Source organism: Mus pahari, chromosome 5, assembly GCF_900095145.1.
Source record: "Mus pahari chromosome 5, PAHARI_EIJ_v1.1, whole genome shotgun sequence".
NCBI lineage: Eukaryota > Metazoa > Chordata > Mammalia > Rodentia > Muridae > Mus > Mus pahari.
The window spans coordinates 59697403-59721412 of NC_034594.1; the positions used below are offsets into that span (position 1 = coordinate 59697403).

General features: G+C 37.5%; 1 pseudogene; it reads right to left on the minus strand.

The window, feature by feature from the left end:
* The window catches only part of LOC110321953, a 43227-nt pseudogene extending 22076 nt beyond the window's left edge, over positions 1 to 21151 (minus strand).
* Between the last annotated feature and the right edge of the window lie 2859 nt (positions 21152 to 24010).

The window sequence follows — 24010 nt, forward strand, 5'->3', positions numbered from 1 at the left end:
AAAAAAAAAAAAAAAGTCTAAAGGAAGATATAATAATTGGGGACACCAATAAGTATGATTTGCTTGCTTCTTTTGCTGTTGAACACAGATTACTCAGTTGTAGCAATTCATATTTTTGCAGGTCTTACATTGTGTGGCAAGTTTATTGTACCTTATATATGCACTATCTCATTTGAACTTTATTATAAACTTGTGTGTAGGGATTTGTCTTTATTAAAGGAACTAAAGCTATTAGAATAGAGAAATCCCATTGTTTTCATGCCTTAAAAATCAGTATATTTTTTTTTATTCACATGAACCACAATTGGTCACTTGGAGTAAAGGAAGCCATTACTCCATTTAGTCATTCAGGGATTGAAGGAACTGTATGTATGCAGAAGATGGGCCTTCCTATGAGCTTTGGTAACACAGTCTGCCCACATAGGAAGGAAGAGCTGGAAGAGGACCCTGGGAGGTCTTGGCCATGTTTAAAGTAGCAGATAGGATTGATCTACAGAGCCATGATCTCATGGACATGGGACTGTGTGGGAAATGTTGCCTAGATCTTTGCCCAAGATGAGGGAAGAAAAAACCAGGTTTAAGGTTCAGTGTCTATTTTGTTAAATATATATAGTCTACCTTAAAAAGATATGGCATTAAGTAGTTTCAACTTTAGCATGGGATACACTAAAAGGCACATTTATTAAATATCTTTCCGAATACTATAGCTCATTGCAAAATTACATCATTTATGGGCTGTATTCTAAATGCTAAGAGCTAAGCTTCTGAATATAATATTTAGCTTACATGTAAGAGATACAAAAAAAAATGGTTTGGATAGGTTTTTCAAATAAGTCCTAGTTTTATTTGGCAATAGGCTAAATCCTTGTAGGTTTTCTTGGTAGGCCAGACTCTTGAGACATCTAAGTGTGTGGTAAGACTAAACAGTCCTGTGATTTTGTTGAATAATGGGGTCTATTTAGTAAGTCTAAATGGACTGAGACATGGGTCTGGTGAAATATGAATCAGAATGTAATGGAAAGCTACTGATGTGACATAAATGAGTCTAAAGTACATGCCCAATTGCACATAATATCTCTCCTTCACTGAGAAGTGGTGCCTAGACTCTAGCCAGCCAAAGGGTTGGAAATGTCTGCATTCAACACACTCTTTCCTGACTAGAGCTCAACCTCATTTAGCCACAAAGAGGTGGATTTTTCTCAAAATCTAGAAAATAGCCTTTAAATGTAATGGCCTTGATCTAAAACAAGAGATCCCGTTTCATGTTCCCTTTGAGAACAGATAGAATTTTAATTTTTTTTCTTTTATTCTGAGAAGCCCTCCATATTTTTTGAGTAATGTCCACATGGGTGTAACTTACCTTCGGTTTGGGTTATTCTCAATTAATTCATAGTGACATATCTCCTATAAATTTGTACTGCTTCTCTGTAATGTGAATTATAAAGTTACAAAACTGAAATCAATTTGGCTACCCAAAAATTAGAATAAAAAAGAGACTATGAATTTGAAAGAAAACAAGGAGTGGTATATGTGAGGTTCTTAGAGAGGAGAAGAAAGGAAATTACATTATAATCTCAGAAAAAAAAATAATTAAAAAAATAAAGAGTAGGTACATCATCCATTCATAGGTATTTTGTATAATACATTGCCCCTCAAAGAAGGCCTGCTGTTTCTGTGTCTCCAGGAAAACGTCTTACCAGTAATTCAAACCCTGTGTATTAAACAGAATTTGGATTTTTCTGCTTATGTTGTGCATATTTGGTCTACAAATTCTATTCCTCCATCTCCTTACTCTGTCTCATTTTCCCTGAGCAGATTGCATTACTGAATCTATCATAGGTTTAGCTGTTCATTTTACATATCTCCAACTGAATTAACTCCCCGTAGGAGTGGAAACAAGGCTTTTCTCACGGGTAAATCATCTCCTTCAGGATAACACTGGAAAATCAAGCATTTCATGGTATTTATTGAATTAATGATAAAAAACTTAGTAATTAATGGAAAGATATGTTTTAATGTCCCTGTTAAATTTGCTTTTAAAATTATTGCAGAAAAACAATAGTTGCAAAGGTCAACAAGTCTGAAGTACCAGAGACTAATTAATGAGTTTTCTTTGTAAGAAAAAAAAGAATTGAATAGGTAATTAATTATATATAGTTAAATATATGTATAATTTTGATCAGGCTTAACTCAACTGTGGAAAGCCAATGAAATAGCATTATAACTTTATGGGTTAACTCCAAAAGAGATGGTAACATACTCCTATTAAAAACAGCAGACACCCTCAAACCAAAGGGCATGCACCAAAAGAAATAACTAAATTGACCCTTCAAAATTGTCATCAGGGATAAGGAAAACCCGACTCCGGATAAAGGAACCCTAAAGTGAGTGACAGCTAAATCCCTTGGGATGCCATGGGTTGAAATTTTTCCTAAGGTAAAAACGAGAAAGAACTGACAAAAACATGAATTTTAGTTTATAGTAATAGATTAGTGAGCTAATTACTTATAAATGCATTATACTTATTGAAGATGTTAATAACAGGAAAAGTAGGCACAAGTCTATGGAAATTAGATGTTCTCAAAACTTATGTAATTTAAAAAGTAGTCTTCAGTTTTCTTCTTACTAAAATTTTTCTTCCAACTCTTAAATATAAGAGCATCAAAAAAGCACTGGTATAGCCTATAAACACCAGGAATATTATGGACATTGTGGGTGTTTACAGTGTAATTAAGATTGTGCTCTGAGGTCTTATTTATTTGTCTTCCCTCAAGATGTGACTTAGGACGCCTTGTTCTCTCAGCAGTTTGACTTGTTTATGTAAACTTTGCCATCACTTTTCAGCCTGTGGTTATTACCAACAGAAAACACACCAATGTGGTTGTGCCAAGGGTTTCTAAGGAGGAAGAAAAGGAAAAACAGAAAAAAAAGAAAACGTTAGCATCTCTAAGTGCTAACGTTTTCTGTGTGCTAATATTCTAGGTGGTATCTACTTGAAATCAATCTTGAAACAACAGTTAAGGTTATAAATTAAATATTATAAATTAAATATTTCAAGGTATGTGGTAGGCATATTTTTAAAATATCAGTGATAATACACCAAAAACTGTCTATAGTTTCAACCTCAGAATCCATGTTGTGAGACTGCCATGTGTTTGAAATTCCATTTAACCTGAGAAAGCTATATTTCATACTTTATTAAAACACAACAAAATAACAAATGCGTTGTATTATAAAAATAACCATGCATGTCAGCATCACCGTAATAAACTACATTGTATCTCAAGGTTGGGTCTAACATTTAACCTCTGTAATACTCTCACAGATGTGAAGCCCTATGATAAAGTTCTCCAAAGCAGTCAGCTATATTACAGTCAGTTGGGTTACCTTAATCTTACTAATGTTTTTGAAACCATGGGCTCAGGTTCCAGAAAGCATCACTTTCTACCTAAAACTAGTAGAAATAAATAATAAGCAGTCCAGTACATCATCTGAAGGAAAAGTCCCTTTATGTTAGGATGTGTACATCTGTTGCTAACTGCATGGGATGGTCACGATAAGACCATGTTGGCCATGGTAAAAGGAAACAAGCAGACACTTCAGTTTAACTGTCACAGCATGATTTAGCATTTGGAGAAATGCATTACTTTGGACCATGTGTCTTTAACGATGCTAGATTATTTTTGACCAAAGATGATGGAGATTTTACTGGTTTGACCTAATTAATTCAGTCTGTCAGAGTGGTGAGTTACAGAGAGCGGGACCTTCAGCACTTTCCTAATTTGCTCAAGGAAGTGGCTATTCCGCATTCTGCTGACTCTAGCTCTTATTCCACTAATACTTCTGGATGGAAACAGACTACAAAGTAGAATACCATAAAGACCATTGGAGCTACTCTTCCAGAAAGTTTCATATGCTTTGTAACTTGAGACTCAGAGGTAATGTTTGAATTAGAAGTTTTATACCCCCTGAAATCTGCCCATCAAAACTTCTCCCGCATATTGATCACTTCTGGATTTCAATCTGTACATGGATCTGGTTCTAGCTTGGCATTCTAGGCTATGAATTAATGAGAACTTGGTTACCTGGGGCAGTACCTCTGTTTTTTAAGCCTTTATTCTTCTCTTATACATTACATGTGGACCACAGCCCCTCCCCCACATCCCTTCCAGTTCCTCCTCCTACTTCCCCTGCCCCAGATAAACTTATCTTCCCTTCCCACGCCTCAAAAAGAGCAGGATGCCCAGGGATAGCTACTAACATGACCTAACAAGATACAATAAGACTGAGTATAAACCCTTATATCACTTTTGAATGACAACCCAATAGGAAGAAAGGGACACCCCGACTCCCATTTTTAAGAGTCCAACAAGAATGCTAAGCTTCACAACCATAAAGTATATGCAGAGAACATAGCTCAGAACCAAGCTGGGTCTGCCATGTTTGTTGCTTCAGTCTTTGTGAGACCTTTGAGTCCTGCTTGGTTAAGTCTGGGGGCCATGTTCTTGTGGTGTCCTTGACTCTGCTGGCAACCTATAACCCTCCCTCCCCATTTCCATGCGGTTCCCCGACTTAACAATTCTACCTACTGTTTGACGGTCGGTCTCTTCACCTACTCCCATTAGTTGTTATCTTACACCTCTCTAACAACAATTGGGCTAGGCACTCATCTGTCTGTGACTGCAGAAGAATTTCATTAGGAATTGTTTCATTTGGCTTCCCCCCCCCCCCTTGGTCCTATTTGGTTCTATCCTGAGTCTCTGAGCTGTCTGACCTCTGGTTCCTGGCCACCCAGGCAGAATTAGGCACAGGCTTCCAAGCATAGGTGAGTGTATTACTCAATTCACAAAAATATTACTAACCCTTAAAATCCATTGGTCCTTATGAGGCAATAAATGTGTGCAATTCATTCAACTGATATCCAATGTGGTTTGGGAGTGAGGAAGAGACTCTATCTCTATCTATCTAAATATTGGTAGAAAAGATAGTGTCCTAGGAAACGCGAGAGTGTTTTTAGGCTTCGACCAAAGATTTAACACATGGAGAAGGGTAATGGAATTGGTAAATGAGAAATGTTACAAAAGTTTCAAATAACAAGATAGTAGATGATGCATGTAGGGGAAAAGTATATGTACAGAGATGTCTTAAGACTTACAGAGAAAGGAAAGAAGGTTGATTTTAGATAAAAAAAAAAAAACAAAAAACCCAAGTGTCTCAAGTGCCTTGCTTATTATTGCTCTTGATATACGGACCTGCCAAACTCTGCTTCCTAGCAACAGCTATGAACAACGTTGCCTTACCACGGCTATCTCTCAGTGGAAACAAAGATTTTTTTTCCTGTGGGAAAAAGAATGCACTGGGATGGAAAATAATATAACCTGTAATTGAAGAGTTCTTTGCATGTCCTGTCAAAGTCTAATAAATTAGTCTTATAAAAATTTTATCAGGCCAGGCGTGGTGGTGCACGCCTTTAATCCCAGCACTCAGGAGGCAGAGGCAGGCAGATTTCTGAGTTTGAGGCCAGCCTGGTCTACAGAGTGAGTTCCAGGACAGCCAGGNAGGCAGATTTCTGAGTTTGAGGCCAGCCTGGTCTACAGAGTGAGTTCCAGGACAGCCAGGGCTATACAGAGAAACCCTGTCTCAAAAAACCAGAGAGAGAGAGAGAGAGAGAGAGAGAGAGAGAGAGAGAGAGAGAGAGAGAGAGAGACTCCAAGTGTACCCAGTGCTATGCTAAGCCAGTAAGGCCTAATGATTTTCTGTCTCTGCCTTCTAGAGCAATGAACTTTCCTGCATGAATGGTAAAACATAACATTTTACATCCATGAACATAGGTCCTCATGATTGCATAGTAAACTCTCCTACCCACTGAGGCTCCTCGACAACCCCTATGCATGTATTTTATCTCTTTACTGCTAGTATATAAATATATGTCCATACACATGATATATATGCATTATCTATATGACTATGTAGTCTACATTTGTTTCTTATTTCACATAAAGTTTGTACATTTTACAAAATAAAAGCAACTCACAAAGTAGATTATAATTCTGCTACTGTTCAAAATTTATATGCTTCTGGTACTGAGAACTAATTCTGCAGAATAACTAGAAAATTCACCCATCCATATAATATCTTACATAACTTAGCCTTTAAAAAGTCTAAGATCATCCTAAAATTTAAGCATTGGGATTACTCTGAATTCTCCAGATAAATACAATTATTAGGATATAAAGAGTTACAGAATTTTTATGAGCAATGAGGAATATGGTCATATGATTACAGAGGCTGACGAATCCCTCAAGACCTTTTCCCATCAAACTGAAGATTCGTGAGAACATTATAATTCCATCTACATGCCATCAGAATGATGACACAGCAGGAAACTCTCTCTGACCCATTGAAGGCTCAACTTTTTTGTCTTATTTGGTCTTTCAGCTAACTGGATGTGTCCATATATACAATTTCTCCTCCCCATAGTCTAATAAAATAAATTACTCAGAAATATTCCCATTATTTTGGGGGCCCTCTGTGTCCTAGAGATGCTGACATGTGAAAAGATACTGATGGTAACCTCAGAAGAGCGGTTCATACATGTAGAATTTTTCAAACCATTGACTGACAAGATGTCAAGGAGCATCTCACACAAACTTCATAAACACATTTAATTCTGGAACAGACAAACTTACAAATCGCACTAACACTTATTGCCCGTGTTCATTTCTCTTTCCTGTGGGTATTTTTAATAGTAATAAAAATCAAAAGGAGGGGGCTGTGAAATTTATTTTACAAAAGCTGAAGGGAGCATTATGTGGGTAGTGGAAGGGGACCAGCAAATGTGGATGGGGCAGGTTGGATACTGAGAGATGAATAAGAACTAGGGAGAATGATATGTGCTTGGAAATGTCATAACAAAGACAACTAATTTGTATGCTTACTACAACACAATTTAAAAGCCTTAAAATGCAAATATCAATATAAGAGTAGAAACACTCTTAATTTTTCAGTAAGCATGCACATAAAAAACTTCTGCATGTGAGTTCTAGATACAAGGGGGACAAAGGTCAACAAGGAACAATTAGTTGCAAGCAAATATATTTCGTCACTGCAATGCGTGGCCAAGAAAACAGAATAAACTGTCTCTGATTTGGTTCTCTGGTAAATGTTACTTTTAATTTAATTTAACTGAAAGACATAGTGGCCAATAAATTAAAGTCATACCAAGGGATATTCAAATGTCTCCTGTAAATGGTGCTTTGTCAGGCCTGACTCAACTAAGTTCTTTTAATGTTGATTCCAAAGTTTTAACTTTTATTGAATCTTTCTATGGAAGTAATTGTAAATTTACATGAATTTGGGTATAACACTGTATTTTAGTCAGTGCTTTATTACTGGGAAGAGACAGCATGACCATGGCAACTCTCACAGAAGAAAACATTAATTTGGGACTTGCTCACAATTTCAGAGGCTTACTCAATTATCCTTCTGGTCGGAGAGAATGGCATCAGGCAGACATGGTAGCTGAGAGCTCTATAACCAGGCAGCAGGAAAAGAAAAAATCACTGGGCCTGGCTTGAGCATTTGAAACCTCAAAATCCACCCACTAGTGACATACTTTCTTCAACAAGGCCATACACTGTCAAGTAGTACTGCTTCGTAATGACCAAGCATTCAAGCACAGGAACATGTGGGGGTCATTGTCTACAAACTGCCACATGATAGCAAATCATAGCACCCTTCACCTAGATTCTTGAGTAAGTAGAAAAATAACACAATAGAGGATTCGACATTGATACAACCCATTAATATTATTTAGATTCTGTCCTTTTCAATAGCCTTATTCAAAATTACATATTTGTTTTGTTTGTGTTTATATAATTTAAATATACATGTATATATTACATGAATATATTATGTATATATGGATTTGTACAATTACTATTTCACAAAAGCCTTACCATTTTTCTGATTTAAAGATAACTGATGATCATCCTAACAAGCCAGTTATTAAAAGAAGTTAGAAATTTTACTGTTTACCAGTGAATGGAATAAAAATAGACAAAACAGAGGTAGAGAAAGCATAGTTATAGTGTGGAGAGCGACCAAGATTTTTATATGGACCCAACCTCTGGCACATCCCTGTTAGGAGTCACTAAAATGGAAACTATGTTATTCTTTGGCTAGTGTATGCCCAAACTTTCAACGATGTACAATTTCTTTGTCATCAATTGCTTCTCCCCACATTGAGCCATGTATGTACCAAATACAGTCAAGAAGCAGCAATATAGGTGCCCTTCAACTCAACTAGCCAGGAAAGACTCCTTAGTTATTGCTACTGCCTTCTTCTTCCAATGCTGCTCAGTCACAGACTAAAGTCAAGACCATTTGAGTTTTTATTCTGTTTTGTTTATGTATATACATTTGTGTTTGTATGAGTGAGGGCCAGCAGAGGTCAGAAGATGGTCTCAAGTTCCCAGAAGCTATAGTTATTGGTGGTTTTTAACTACCTGACAAGGGTGTTGGGACCAGAACTGTGGTCTTCAGGAACAGCAGTGCATGCTCTCATAACCAATTCCTCATCCCCTGGATCTGAGGTTGCAATTATACTCTGCAGGTGTGCATGAGCAGTCCCATTCAGCCCTCAGATTGTTGAGCTATGACACTGATTGCTTTTGCTTCATAGCTATTCAGAACCATGAAAATAATATACAAATGTGTTTAATGTATCTTGTATGTAGAAACCCTTAGTATTTATTGTTCCTTTTCCTACCATCTTGCACTTATTTTCTCTTCATCATTCAGATTTACTTCAAGCTCAGGATGGATGGAACACCTACCTGTCTTGCCCCTCAGATGCAAAACTGTGTGGACTTGTCTCCCGCTATTTTCAGTAACAGTTTAACTTTTGCAGTGTGTGGTTATTCTACTAACGTCTGGCTTCTGCATCAGCTTACTGGGTTGCCCTTGAATCTATGCCATTGCCCAGATTTTCATAAAATAAACTCCCTAAAATAATGACAAAAATTATAATTCAGAGAATGGGAGGGCTGACTGTGGTCACACAAGGCTATCATCCCAGGAGTCAGGAGACTGAGCCATGTGATGGAGGATCCTTAACAAGCCTTTAGAGAGAGAGAGAGAGAGAGAGAGAGAGAGAGAGAGAGAGAGAGAGAGAGAGAGATTCACAGAGACAGACACACAGAGAGTGACAAAGACAGAGATAGGCAGCTGAAAAAGAGATTTTGAATAAAAGGCACACACCTATATTTATATGAACATCTCTGAAATGCTTAGGAAAAGGTATATTAACAATATCATAGGGCCCCCAATGAAGGAGCTAGAGAAAGTACCCAAGGAGCTGAAGGGGTCTGCAACCCTATAGGTGGAACAACAGTATGAACTAACCAGCACCCCCCCAGAGCTCATGTCTCTAGCTGCATATGTAGCAGAAGATGGCCTAGTCAGCCATCATTGGGAAGAGAGGCCCTTTGTTCTTGCAAACTTTATATNCCCCAGTACAGGGGAACACCAGGGCCAAGAAAGGGGAGTGGGTGGGTAGGTGAGCAGAGGCGGGGGGTATAGGGAACTTTGGGGATAGTATTTAAAATGTAAATGAAGTAAATACTTAATAAAAATTGGAAAAAACCATATCATATCTAAGTGATAAAATTGGCAAAGACTTTTTGCTCGCAAGGAGGTCAAGAATAGGAATCATCTACTATTAAGGACACTTTATAATGCAAAACTAATGGGAATATACAGGCTAAAATAAGCAATGGCTGGCCAGTGAAGACATAAATACACAGATTAAAAAAAAACTAGAAATACACCGATTTGCAGGGGTTATAGATTCCAAATGACTGTCATACCTACACCTGATTAACAAGTACATGTGCCATAAAGTGAACATAATTTAAAATAATTAAAACATACATCTTTGTATAATTGTCTCCCTTTGGCTATGGGTGAGCCTTGTCACTTGCTTCTAGCCACTAGACTATAGAAAATATGAAATGATTTGCACAATTGATTGTTATCATTAATCAAATGGAACTCATTCGGCCAAAAAGGAAGATGATTTGCAAAGCAAGAGCCAATCAGGCTTTCTCTGAAGCAGTGCTTGGTAATCCTAGGTATATTTTCAGCTTGTCTATTTGGCTATGTAAACTGCTATGTAGACTGCGTGGTTGAACACCATGAGAGTCCCAGTCTTACAACCATAAAATAACATTCATTCTTGAAAACGTGTGAAACTGCTGTTGTTTGGCTTGTCAAATTGGTCAAACATCCATAAGCTCACGTGGTTTGATCTATACAGAAAGTGAATTTTAAATAACATTGTAGACACAAGTAGTTCTTTTTTACTGTCTGAAATATCTCCTAATGCAGTGCCTCTGAAGTTCACATGCCCAGGCACAACTCGGAGGGCTCTCTATTCAGGGCTAAGCAGGTGTGTATGGTAGCTAGGAGAGAATCTTCATGTGGAAGCAGGTAAGGTTCTTACTCCTTCTCAAGTGAGTCTGTATATAATTTCCATGTCAGTTCTTTTTCTTATTTTATTTTCTTAATCAAGTATTGCCTTAGGAAATCATTTATCTACTATGTTATAAATTGACTAAGTACATAGAGAGAAATGACTTGGTCTGATCATAATATACAATGTTGTGTTTTCATCCTATAAATAAGCATCAGTTAATGAAAAAAAATGCCTTAAGATAATTCCAAAGAAAGTTAATTGTTTGCTGTCTAATGTAAACTAATTAAATCACTTTATGGCATACATTGAGCCAGGGAAAACTTTAAGGGGTTTATAGTGCTTGCCACCAAACTAAGTGACCTAAGTTCAAACCCTAGGACCTCCATGGCAGAGAGAGATAACTGACGCCCACAAGTGTGTCCTCTGAAATTCACACATATTATATGGCATGTGCATATCACCCCAAGAGTGAAATAGATAAATCTATTGAAATATTACCATGTGAAAAGAAATAACTACAGCAATACATTTATTAGTCTCTAGAAGATGTTCTGATACACAAACTTCAACAATTCAAGTTTACTCAACCCTCGTCTGTGGTTACAAAAATGACAAAAGAACAAATTTGCCCATTTTCAAGGTAGTTGACAAATTGGACTGAGGGCTATTTGTGAGATGTAATGTGTCTCACTGACCCTTTGCCCAGTGCCTATGTTCATTTATAACAAACTTACGTGTCACGAATTCCAACCCAAAGTGTGTGCGAATAATGGAAAATATAAGAAAAAATCTACTTAAGCGTCTGGCAGGAAAATACCAATAATTATGGTGTTTCAAGTCAATTTGTTTCTTTTCAAGATTTTCTTTGAAAGTATACATGAAACATGTAAAAAGGAAACTGATTGCTTCCTAAGGGTAAACAGCTCTCAATGATAGAAGTAATTTACTTTTGATTTCCTTTTAGGTAAGTATTCAGAAAGATACTCAAATGTGAAACAAATTTAATCATGGGGAAAAAGGTGCAAAAATATTATGGAAAATGTCAATCACTAGTTTTATGGAGAAGCTGAAAATTCTCTCTTATTCCAGAAAAAAAAAAAAGATGAAAACAACTTTCACCATTTCACTTTCATTTTCTTATGTTCTTTCCCTCATTCATTCATTCATTCATTCACTCATTCTACAATCAATAAATACTTATTGAGTTTCTACAGTGTTCCAGGGGAATTCCATTAGAGGAAAGAGAGCTGTCAAGTCTTTGTAAACCTCTCCTGTAGTTTTCATTTAACTGGGAAGAACAATTAAAAACAAAAAGTAAATGACATTTGAACTAAACAGTTAAAAATAAAAGAACAACTCATTGTGGTGGGGGTGATGTGGCTTATAGTTTATACACTGAAAGTATGGTGGCTGGAGCGTGCTGGAGACGTAAGGAAGGAGAGAGGAAAGGCAAGATCACACATTTGCTTGTAGCAGGCATGCTGACTCTGCCTCCACCAGCACATCTCCTGGGCTGCTCAGGCTCTCCTTTGTCCATTCTGACTATAGTAAAGCTCAGATTGTCAGAAGACCAAAACCAATGCGTAATCAGTAGTTATACATTTTCTGAGAGTTTTTGTGACCAAGTCCACTACAACAGACAGGGCCCTGTCCTGGGGCAGGGTGAAGGACGGCACTCAGTACCTGTTCTGAAAAGTGTACCTTGCAATAGATGTTTCACAAGACTTCTGGGGTTTATCTGGGTAGTAAGAAGAAGGCAAAGAAAGATAAAATGTCGTTGGTAATCATTTAATCCCATGGTTACTATGAGAAGTGGAGTCAGAAGGATATCCCAAATTTCAGTGCCCCCTTGCATAGAATATACAACGGTGAATACAGTGGGAAAAGGGACTGGCACCCAATGTTGTCCTCTCACATTCATGTGGGCATTTATACTAACAGCAACACACACACACACACACACACACACACACACACACATATGCACGCATGCATACACACATGAATGCACGCATGCACATAGGTGTGCATGTGTGCAAACACATACACCCGCAGCACTTTTTATTTAATATTTTTTAATTTGATACCTTCTGATCATGTGCTCTTCTCTCCCAACTCCAACTCCCTAGCCACCGAAATTCGTCTTCTTCTAGCTCTTTCAAAACATAAACAAAAACAGAACAAAAGTTAAACCCAAGTCAACCAACCATCCAAAGAGCAACAACAAGAGAAAAAAAACCAATGAGGAGAAAAAAATACCAAAACAAATCAGAATGAAACAAAAGTCCTACAAAATATTAAATAAAAAGCAAAACATGGAGTATCTTTTGTGTTGATCTGCCCTGGAGTGTGGCTGATATAGCCAGTAACACTCTGTGGAAGAGAGTTGATTTTCCTTATTCCAGGGGGTATCAATTACAAATCAATTACAAGTTAAAAGGTGAAGCCCAGTATCTACTTTTCTCCTTCAGTTTTTGGACACCATCTTGCTTGAAAATGTGTAAGTCTTGTGCTTGCTGTCAAAATCTCTGTGAGATCATATATGTACCAGAAATGTTCTATATGGAAGACAATTTCCTTGGAGTTATTCCTCACTTCTGGCTCTTACAGTCTCTTTACCTCCTTTTCCTCATAGATTCCCTGGCCTTAAAAGAAAGAGGTCGAACTTTTAAAAAAGCAAAACAAAAGCCTGAATATGATATTTAGGTTTTCAAATATAAAGTGCTATGTAACAAAACATAGCATTACATATTTGAAGCATAAGGTTCCATTTTTATTTTGTGATTATTATGGACAATGTTGCATATGGTGATATTTCACTTAAAGAAAATGAATACGATAATTTACATTCGCATCACATTTGTACCTCTTTCCTTAGCTTGTTGCATGTGTCTTTTTGTAATACAGAAATACACTATTTTCACAATTCACTACAAGTCTTCCTTGTCCTAGAGACTGTTAGATAGGGTATCTATTGTTTCCCATTCCTTATCATTTGTCATATTGTCTAAGTGTTTCTTAAAGTATGCTTTCTTCTGCATGCTCTGCTCAAGCCTGCCCTTTAATATGAATGACCTTTTGGTTATTACTAAGAGACAAAATGAGACAAGCATTAAAGAAATGATGAATTAGATACAGGTTATTGTGTGTGTGTTCTTTGCTACTAGGCAGCCCAATGTCACAGAGACAATTTTTTGATGTTTTTTTTTAAAAAAATGTGCCCATTTAAAGCTGGGATTTCATTCATCACTGGCATCGTGGTTGGCAGTAGACTGTGATGGGTGGGCGGCTGTTAACTCTGGCAACTTGTCATGGACCAGCTGTTTTATCACATTTCAAAGAGCCCAGGGGCAAATTCAGAGCTGGAATAATTATATGATAAAGTAACAGACTCATAAAAAGAATACCTCAAAAAAGAGAGACCTTCAAGTTTCAGTGATCAATAAATGTGGTTCTTCCTCCTGGGGAAGTGGTCCTTAGAGAGTGGAGAGTCATTTGCCTTCAGCATTGTCAAAGGAAAAAAAATATTGCAGTTCTGCATGGCAGCCTAAAGATTTAAATTTTGGCAAAGTCCTTTGCCTGATAAGCAGAATTTCTTACCTTTTTAATAAATATTCTCTAGATGAACCATCACAAGAATATTTCTAAGATATTGTTCAAAAAGGAATTTTCCAAGGAAAACACTTAACTCACTGTAGTAACAGCCTGTGATCTCTGACTCTAAGAATTTTATAGCTGCTACAACCACCACTGAACAGAGGTTCAGGATGTATCCTTTAACTTTGCACTTCCAATGAATGATGTTAGAGTATACGGTAAAGTGGAAACTTAAAGGTTCTTTGGAAAGTCAGTTGGATGGTATTTTGCTGGTACAAACACATGAAGGAATGTTTTGTTAAAGTGGACACAGGTGTGAAAGGCTAAGGCAGACTAGTGAAGTCTAAAGCAGACTAGTGAAGGAGTGTTTTGCTAAAGGAGACACAAGAAAGAGGATGTTTGGCTAAAGTGAGCACTGAACTGGACTGTTGGTGTATTTGTGAAGTGTTTGCAAGTGGATTGAGCTGCCGCTGCCTACTAACCTGTGAACTGAACTGCTGACCCCCAGACAGCACAGATGGGAGTTTCTAAAAACAAAACAAACAAACAAACAAAACCTTTCTAAACCTTTCTAAACAGGTCCACTTCCCCTACACCCTTTCATTTTCACTACCTCTGGTGGGTGGTAGAATACAAGGAAGGTTAAAGCATTTAAGAACCATCAGTAAAACTAAGATTTGAAAAAATTAAAGTTACAATGTGGAGTTGTTCTCTTAGTTTTTCTTCTTAACCCTTTAAAGCTAATGAAACCCTTTTAAGTTAATTTGTTAGGACAATTAGAATCCTCAACCCCTAATTCCTCCAGTTTAGAGTAAGAACCATACTTGGTAGCTGTAAGAGGATCAGAAAACACTTATAAGATTGCTGTCACCACTGGAAGACATTTACTTTCTGATATGGGGCTTCTAGAAGACCATGATGTCCTCCTGTCCCCCGCTGGCTGAGTAGTAATTGGAGTAGGTTTCTGAGCTAAGACATTTATATTTTAGTGGGTTTTTTTTTTTCCCGTAGACTCAACAGTGCTGTCCACATTAGTATGCCATATTAAGAGTATTGGAGTCAAGGGCCCAGGCCATAACCAGCCATACTAGGCTCCTTATTGTATAGGACTTATAGCTCAAGAAAGTGTAAATTGAGGACTGGGAGAAAAAGAAGAAAGACCACTAGACAAAGGCACAAACCCAAGACACAGGTGCACAGACTCGAGCTTTTAAGTGAGGTAAGCCTGGAGTCAAATAAGTTACCTCCATTGGAGCTGTGTGACTTCAGGGATGCAAGCTGGGTTGTAGATGTACTGTCCACAGACTAGACAAGAGGCTGCCTCTCAATGTAGGGTTAAAGAGCATGACCTTTGTAAGGTTGCCAATAGAATTAGCAAGGAGACCTTAATAAACTTTCCTTATGAACTTTTTGTTAAATTTATTTTATGTATATGAGTACACTGTAGCTGTCTTCAGACACACCAGAAGAGGGCATCAGATCCCATTACAGATGGTTGTGAGCCACCATGTGGTTGCTGGGAATTGAACTCAGGATCTCTGGAAGAGCAGTGAATGCTCTTAATGCTGAGTCATCTCTCCAGCCCCTTCCTTGTGAATTTTAAAGTTTCTGGGTTTTACTGTCATTAGTCACCATCACCACTACTCTCTGATATTTTATCACCTTTAATTCAGAAAACATTTTCTTCAGGAACTACTTTACCACAAAAAACTGCCTCTGACAACAAAGTGTACCACTATGTGCTTATGTTTGCTCTGCTTTGTAAGACAATGGCAAGCCACAGAATGCAAAGATGGGATTTTTATCTGCAGATTAGAGTTTTATATATCAATCACTTCATATTACACTGCACTTAATGTTTTCTCACAAAGATGCACAATTTCTACTTAGAAATTCAACTCTTTTATTATAGATCCAAAACATTCCTTGGAACCCTGTGGCTGCTCTATAACTCAGACCATTTTTTTTTTTTTTTTTAAACTCAAGATGACCAGATGACTGCCCTGTTCCTACTGGGTAATCTCAGAATATTGAAACTGACTTTCCCCTGAGAAACTTTTATCTTCTCTTTGAGCACTATTTGTTTAAAAAAAAAAAAAATGGAAAATAAGTTTATGGCAAGATATGTTTGGGAAAGACATCGCAAATCACCTGTGAGGAATTCTGTGAGTAAAAATGAAACGAAATATCTTTTACTGGAAGGATCACTAGTAAGTCACAAATTGATTGAGAACTTAAAATGGCAAAAACACTAGACACTTCCAAAAAAAAAAAAAGCCAGTTGTCAATTTTTTTTTTAAGAACTTGGATGATTTTATGGGAGTTCATAAAGAATGAGAATACTCCAAATTTTAATCATAATTTGTATCTTCTCTCTGAGCTTATTTTACTTCCTAATTTTAAGTATTACTGGTAAGCAATATCATATCTCTTATACTTGTCCTCATTTTTTCCTGATATAAGCCAAAATGATAAATGCACATCATGCCTAAAGAACAGAAGCATCTCTCCTCCTATACTTGAAGCAGCAATATCTATACTGGAAAAGCTAGAAAGGGTCTGAATGTTTGCCGCTGGTGACTAGCAATGTTGATTTTTGTTTTCATGTACAGGGCCGTCATTTGCATATCTTCTTGGTAAACAAATGGATGCCCAGGTAAATCTCTCACCTTCAAATGTAACCATTTCAAATAAAAATACAAATAAAAATTTCAAAGGCTTAGCAATTAAGAGCATTGCCTGCTATTCCAGAGGACCTGGGTTCAATTCCTACCAACCATAAGGCAGCTCACAACTGTCTATAACTCCAGTTTCAGAGGCTCCAGCACCCTCACACAGACATACATGCAGGCAAAATACCAATGCACATGAAATAAAAAAAAAAATAAAAATAAATGTTAAATGTGTCCATTATCCTGATGCATTGAGTAGAGTCACATATCTATTCTGTATATAATTTCTTTACAGATAAAGCACTTGCAAATAGGTTTTCTCATTCTCTCCACTATGGATGTCTTCCTTATTGTGTATATGGTTTTATGTAGATATAAACACACTTGACTTTTTTTGTTCACACTATTGAAGACTTAGCCAGAGTGTCATCTGTCTGCCACCCTGAAGGTTTTCCTGTTTTCTTCTAGTATTTTCCAAGTTTCAGCCCTTACATTTAAGTCTTTGAGACATTGAGACTTGGTCTTTAAAAGCATACTCCAATTTACTATGGACAGGCATTTTAGTGCTACACTGAACTGTAGTGGACAGAGTGAGCACTTGTGCCATATTCCAGGTCTTAGGAGAAGATCTTTCGATTTTTACCTTTTCCCATACAATATCACATTCTGTCTATAGCTGCTTTACTACTCCAAAAGACGGAGGCAGGATCCCAGATCACATGGATCAAGAGAAAACTCTCTAACAATAAAAAGAGTGAGCTACTACCAGAACAAAGGAGATGCAAGCAGAGAGAATAAAAAACCACTAACAATGAACTCAGATGAATTGTCAGAAATGCACATCTCTCTGGGTCTTGATTCCAAAAGTGATATCCATGTGTTTACTAACCCCCCCCAAGGCGATACACAGTTTTTACAATAGAACTGAGTATGTCCATGAAGTATGGGCTTGCCTTGCAAGCCCATATGATATTTAGCAAGTTTAAAATATTTTAAAACCATGTATGTGCGCACCAGTGGAGGTGTGTGCAAAGGCCAAAGGAGTCAGATACCCTAGTCCCAGAGTTAACAGGCAGTTGAAAGCTGACTGACATGGGTGTTGGGACCAAGTTATCCTCTGGAAAGTTATCCTCTGGATCCTATGGAAGAGAACTGTACATTTTTAACCTCTGGGCCATCTTTCTAGACTGAAGATATAATTGGATGCGGTAGCTTATTTCTTGTTTTTTCTTTCAAAATAAAGTTTTATGATTCATTGTCAGTAAATGTTTTGTTTATATGCTTATTTAATATACATATATAGGGTTATACAAAAATTTCTCAAGTAAAGAAGGATTTGATTTATTTGGTTGGTTTTGGGATTTTTGTTTTTGTTTTTTTCGAGGCAGAATTTCTCTGTGTAGCCCTGGCTGTCCTGGAACTCACTCTGTAGACCAGGCTGACCTCGAACTCAGAAATCTGCCTGCCTCTGCCTCCCAAGTGCTGGGATTAAAGGCGTGTGCCAGCACTGCCCAGCGTAAAGAAGCGTTTTAAGTAGAAACAGATTCTGAAGCCATGTCATCGTATGACTGAGCACTGGTTGTTATGGGTAAGGAAAGGCAGAGGCTTAAGCAGTTTAGCAATCCTGAGTGGTCCACTTAAAATAAAAATAAACTCTGGGATATGAATACACATCCACCAATATTTGTTTTGATTGTACTCAAAGCCTACTATTTAAAAAGATGATCTTGCCTGACAGTCACTATCCATTCGTCCCCTATCATGTCTTTAAAACTCCAAAGATTGGATGTTATACTTATGTCTGTCCTAGATAGCCTTAGGCACTTAACTATTGGTGCAACACCATCTCTGCTAGCCCAGGCACACTCTTCAGAGAACACAATGTTTTCTTGTGGTGCCACAGGGCAGAGGTTGGACTCTGGTCTCCCTGGGCAAAGGGGACAGTGCTGCTGTGCCCTTTTCACTGTGTATAGGCCACCTCCACCCTTCACCTGTGGCTCTTCCTTTAGGAAAGACAGAAATAGCAGACAAGGCTCTCTTACATGGCGCCCTCTCACCTCTTCTACTTCCTTCTGCCATGGCTAATGACCTCATGATTGTGGGTAGGCCACCCAGATAATTCAGGATAACCTTTCTTTAGACTTTTAAAATAGGCATTTTTGAGACAGTCTGAAGAGTGTAAACGAGGCTGCTTGAAATACTCCTGCCTCAGGCTTACAAGAGCTGAGATTCTTAACCACATTTAAATTTAAAGCCAATGTGCCAATTACCAAATTCTAACGCTTCCCACAACTAATATATTAACATCTTTGGGCAGTCATTCTTATACCTTCTAGGTTACCCCTGTATAAAAGAAATCAGAATATACCAACCCAAGGTTAATTCTGTCAGGGGAGNATACTAGATATTCAAATGTAAACTGTAAAATAATGGAAACTCACATTTTACTATTTTTACTGGAATTACACTCTAAAATTGAACTACAATTGGCTAGCATATTGAAATAAGAGAAAATCTTGGGATTGAAAATGAGAAGAGACAGAACTAACACATATAATATAACCATCAGCATTCCTGTGCTGGGCATCTGACCCAGGCCTTCCACATGCTGAGGAAGCTGCATCTCCCACCCAAATCTACTGTTAAAATGTAAACAGAAACTACAAAGCACATTTTGTAAAATCTTCCTATACTATTCTACTGCAGAAATCAGGAACTGCTGCTGCTGCTGCTGCTGCTGCTACTGCTACTACTGCTGAAGAGCTAAAGCCTACACCATCTAATGGACTGTTATGTTAAACTAAGAAGGGATAGCTAGAAGAACTGTATGTGAACATACTTATTGTGAGTTCTTATGTCCTATAACACAAAATATCCACAAAATCATTATACATGTGTCTGTGGTGAAAAATCAAAACTCTTGGGTCTGCAAGAGGCTCAGTGGCTAAAAACACTTTGTTTCCAGGCCTCAAGGCTAAGTTTGTCCCTGGAACCCACTCAGCAGAAAGAGATCCATCTCCCAAAAGTTTTCCTCAACCTCCACATGTGCCTCAGCATGCACATACATGTGAGCACATGTGCATACACACATACTATACATACAAACAAAATACATATACAAATAAATGTCATCTTAAATATTTAAACATTTTTGTTTAAAAAAAAACAAAACTCTCCTGTTTGAAAAGTGCAAACTGGAACCAGTGCCACACCTGTCCTATTCCCTGCAACTCCTCCTGCACTGTCCTGTCCTCCTGATTTCTTCAGTTTAGCTTCCTATCTTCTCTGACTCCAGGACAGCAGAGCAATGCTGGATGTGCGCAAGTCATACCCTGCATGGGACAACTCTCTGATGCGAGTTTTTAAAGTATTTATGCTTGAGTCTGACACCCTCAGATTTTCAATTATTTGTGAAGCACTGATTTTTTTTTCTTCTATAAGGCAGTCTATTTTATCATTAAACTTTTTCTCTGACAAGAAGACCACATTCAGATAGCGGAGGACAAACCTCTGTACCTCCTCCTCAGTGCATCCAAGAGAAAGCAGCCTCTCTCTTATGTTTGTGTAATTTTTTTTTTTGGTACAGTCATTGGAAAGGTCTAAGATTCTAGCGCCTGGGCCATATATCAGAAGCAGCAGGTCCTCTTTGTTTAAGTTGAAAGTTGATTGTAAAAATTCAATGTTAGTTTTCACGCGTTTGGTGCTCTGAATTAAGATGGAAGGATTTTTAGAAATTATCTTCCTGACAAAATCTCTGGGATCGTTGTGACCTAAGGACATACCGGCCTCCTGCAAAAATTCAACCATTTGTTTATTCAAATCCAGACTGCTGGAGAAGGTTCTTGGAGCACTGGTCAATAGTCGGCAGAGGCATTTATGAGTCAATCCAACAGAGAAGAGAAACTTTATATTATTCTCTAAGTTTAGGTTGTTATGACACTGAAAAAGGATTCAGGACAAAACTCTAAAATATTTACAATTTCAAGGTCTGATACCATAATCTTTCTCCACAGATCCCACTGTTTTGAAAGACTTTAAGGAGTGCGTGTTATGGCTCGTGGATATCTTGATATGATGCTACCAATCACTTTGTCACTAGCTCCTTTGGACAGAAGGAAGATCTTCAGCTCCTGCTCATTCATAACAGCCCTGTTAAAAACCCCAGGCTGCTATCTCCTTGCCATGTAGATATCGACACCCATGGTAACTAAGTTGTTCAGCAGGTCCCCCTTCTCCAAAGACTCCTTATCCTTACTGTAGCATTCCACTCTAAACAGCCTGAATGGAATCGACTTGAGGAAAACTTCTGCTGAATATTGGAGCATCCAGCCTCTTAAATCAAAGAGAAAGTTCCTTCTCACACACCAGATGTTTCTTGATGCCATAATCATCAGATAGCCCAAAGATTTTTCAAATGCAAAGCTCGCAGTAGACACCTTTCCGGTAGCTTATTTCTAATACAGTGTTCCTCGGGTAAATGGGAGATGGAGAAAATGTACATGAACCAGTCAGCCTGGGATGCTTGGTTTGCAAGCAGAGAGAGTGGCCCCGCTTCAAAAAAGGTAGATGGAGAGATCCAGCACGTGAGAGTATCCTCTGAACTCCAGAGGCATAATATAGCACGTGTTTTGATACTACTCTCACAAGTCCACGCACATACACTGACAAAGGGAAAAAATATCCCTTTTCACATTCGTCTATAATGTGCATGAATGTAAGGATCATCTCTGCATTCTTCCATGTTACAAGACACAGAAAGGATACATTACATACTGCACGATGAATAATGTTTGATTTGAACAAAATGCCATCTAGATTAAAACCTTCGAATGTGCATTCTCTTGCATGTGTCCATTCCAAATGACTAAATACATATTCAATCATAATGCACACCAATTTTTCTATAGTAACATATTTTATTTTATAAACATAAAACCTTCAGAGAGCATTCCAGTAATTCACTGCAAATCTAAAATTCATTTTATGCTCACAGGCCCGGCCTGTTCGAAATGGAAATACCATCAGTAAAGAAAATCTTGAGCAATTCTGTCTTTGACCTCTAGATGTCTCACCGAGATTCTTGTACCAGAAAATAGCCTGATGCAATCCCCCAACTATAGGCTTGGCTGAAATGTCATCTTGGGACCAAGGAATAAATCATAAGAATTTAACTACACTTGGATTAAAACATTCCATCAGTATTTTTTTTAACTTTCTGGAAAAATGAAAATAACAGATGGTGGCAGAATAGGCAGATTTATGAGAAAAATAACTTGGTATTAGTCATTCTGATGAGCCACATCCCAAGCAACCCTGCCTCTTCGGTGATGATGAACAGTTTCCAGGTGTAATCCTTGATTTTAGACAAGTGATGTTTAAGATGATGGTCATTGACCCTTCTAAACATGCTTTGACTTGGAAAATATTCCCATTGCTTACATCCAAGCTGCGGAAGTATGTAATTCAACATCTTCATATATATATATATATATATATATATATATATATATATATATATATATATATATATATGGTTGGGATATGCTTATACAAAAATAATGATGATTTATCCCGAGGGAAAATGACTCTACAAGTTAAGTCAGTAACAAAAGAAACAATTTTGTTTCTTGGGAGAATTTGAAACATGTTTTGATGGGCAAAAAAATATGAATTTGGGAGTAGTTTAAACATTAACAATGAGAAATTATTCTTCCATAAGTATTCTTATTAGTAAAATGTTTCTGAACGTTTATACTGCAGAACTAAGATTTTACTCATTATGTAAATACTTGGTTAATATGTATGTGGAAAATCTGATGACAGTACATGAACTTGGCAGTTTAGAAATACTACTCCAATCCAGATATTGTCCAGACAGCATGCCATTTTGTGTATAGGGAGGTGCTGAGCTTATAACCCCAAGTCCATATTTCTCAAAAGTGAAGCCAGTGTTATACTTTCTCATTTTCTAAAGTTGTCCTGCTGATTGCAGGCACTGTGAGTGTACCCAAAATGACACCAATGAAAGTGAAAAAAAATCTCTTTATACTTCATCTAACACCACACACACACACACACACACACAAATTTGTATTATTTGCAGATTTTTTTTCTAGTTTTAAGTTTTATTGTCTTTAATATCTTTGTTTCCTGACTCTTGACATTCATTCTGATTGGCTTCAAACCAGAAACCAGAAGAATTAGTAGAAATTGATCTTCAATACATGTTACAGAACTAACTTTTGGTAGTACCTTAAATAATGATTTTTGAAAGCGCTATGCATTGCTTGTGTCTCTCAGTTTGATTTTGAGAAAGTAACTTTTTCCTTAGTTGATTTGTGAGTTTGGAGCATATAGTACATGTGCATACTTGTGTTCATTTAAGCCTGCACAGAGAGAGAGAGAGAGAGAGAGAGAGAGAGAGAGAGAGAGAGAGAGAGAGAGAGAGAATGCACATATTTGAAAAACGTTGCAAAAATGGGATCTTATAAATAAGTATTGCAGAGACAAGAGGGGCAAGTACCATTGAAAAATTCTTCCTTTCTGGTTTATTGTACGTTAAATTAATTCTTAGGGCATGCAAAGAATGGAATGTGTGCAACTTCTGTGGCCATGCTGTATATGGAAATAGACTGGAAAACAAAACTTTCTAGCTATGAAATATGACAGGAGAGCAACGGGATGGATGTGTTTGTGTTTATGTATGTTCATGTTTATACAAAGCATCTGCCCACTGACAAATCTCTGGGTACATTTGCATAATTAAAAACAGGCACATAATCAGTATGCTGGAACAACAACAGTGACTAGATATTGTCCCTGCATAAAGTACTCCGAATATTCTCTGGGAATACACATTCCTCCTGAACTTTGCAGACCACAAGTAACACAAGTAACTGAGATATATCCGATGTCATAGATTTGTATTTTTGAGAGCTTTGACCATGAATATCTTTTCATGTAGGGAATTTTCATCTAGTGATCTTAAAATTCAACAGGGTTCTTATTAAAATAAGTGAGCTTTTTGGTTCACAGAACAAAACAATACTTCCTAATTGTACCCAGTAACACTCAGAGTACATAGTTGTTTGATTCTGCAGTTTGTGTGTCATTCACGGTCAGAGAAATTTCAAAGCACCAGCTGCTGCTACAGACAGATGGAGTCACCTCTATAGTCTCTTAGCTGTCCATCTTTTTCCTCTTACTTCCTCTCTTCTCTCTTCTCTCTCTCTCTCTCTCTCTTTCTCTCTCTCTCTCTCTCTCT